The following is a 1,276-nucleotide window of genomic DNA, read 5'->3' on the forward strand; positions in this document are numbered from 1 at the left end:
CTAATTTTTTGTATTTTTAGTAGAGACGGGGTTTCACTGTGTTAGCCAGGATGGTCTCGATCTTCTGACCTCATGATCCGCCCGCCTCAGCCTCCTAAAGTGCTGGGATTACAGGCGTGAGCCACCACGCCCGGCCTGGAATTTTCATACATTGCTGATAGAACTGTAATTTGGTACAACCTCTTTGAAAGTCAGGTTGGCAGTACAATATATACTAAAATTGAAGATAGGGACATCCTAAAATCCAGAGATTCCACTCATATGTAAACATCGAACAAAAAGAGTACACAAGTGTGCCAAGAAACACACACAAGAATGACCATCGAGTATTACTTCTAATGGCCAAAAATTGGCTGCCCCTTCAATAATAGACTTGATGAATAATACATCATATCTTCATACAACAGAGCATCTCACAACAAGGAAAATGAACAAACTACAGCTTTATACAACAATCTAAATGAATCTCATTTTGGATGTCAGAACTGTGGACATCATAGTAGTGTGTAGCAGTATCTCATTATGTGGTTATTAAAATCAATGAAGTAAAGATGCATATAGAAAACTGCAGAAAACATAAGTAATTGCCCAGTGAATTATTAATATTACAGAGTGAATATTATATCACTTCTCACACAAGAAGTAGAACATTTCCAGCCCTACCAAACTCTTCCTCTTGCCTCCTACCAATTATTCTTCTCTCCTCCTCTAAGGTAAATAACCAGTATCCTTTTTCTCTAACAGCTCCATAGTGCTGGAGCAACCAGGCAAGAAACAGAGGTAAAAGTCATCAAAATCAAAAAGAAGGAAGTAAATTGTCTCTGTTCACAGATGACATAGATTTATATGTAGAAAACCCTAAAGAATCCATGAAAAACGATTAAAACTAATGAATAAATTAAAGTTGCATGATGCAAAATACACACATAAAAATCAGAAGCATTCTATACATTAACAATACACTATCTCAAAAAAAACAAGAAAATAATCCCATTTACAATAGCACCAAAAACAAATCAATCTATAGGAATTAATTTAACCAAGAGGATAAAAGACCTGTACACTGAAAACTACAAAACATTGATGAAAGAAATTGAAAAGGGCCAGGCGCGGTGGCTCACGCCTGTAATCCCAGCACTTTGGGAGGCCGAGGCAGGTGGATCACCTGAAGTCACGAGCTCAAGACCAGCCTGACCAACATGGAGAAACCCTGTCTCTACTAAAAATACAAAATTAGCCAGGCATGGTGGTGCATGCCTGTAATCCCAGCTACTCG

Source organism: Mandrillus leucophaeus, unplaced genomic scaffold, assembly GCF_000951045.1.
Source record: "Mandrillus leucophaeus isolate KB7577 unplaced genomic scaffold, Mleu.le_1.0 Scaffold729, whole genome shotgun sequence".
NCBI lineage: Eukaryota > Metazoa > Chordata > Mammalia > Primates > Cercopithecidae > Mandrillus > Mandrillus leucophaeus.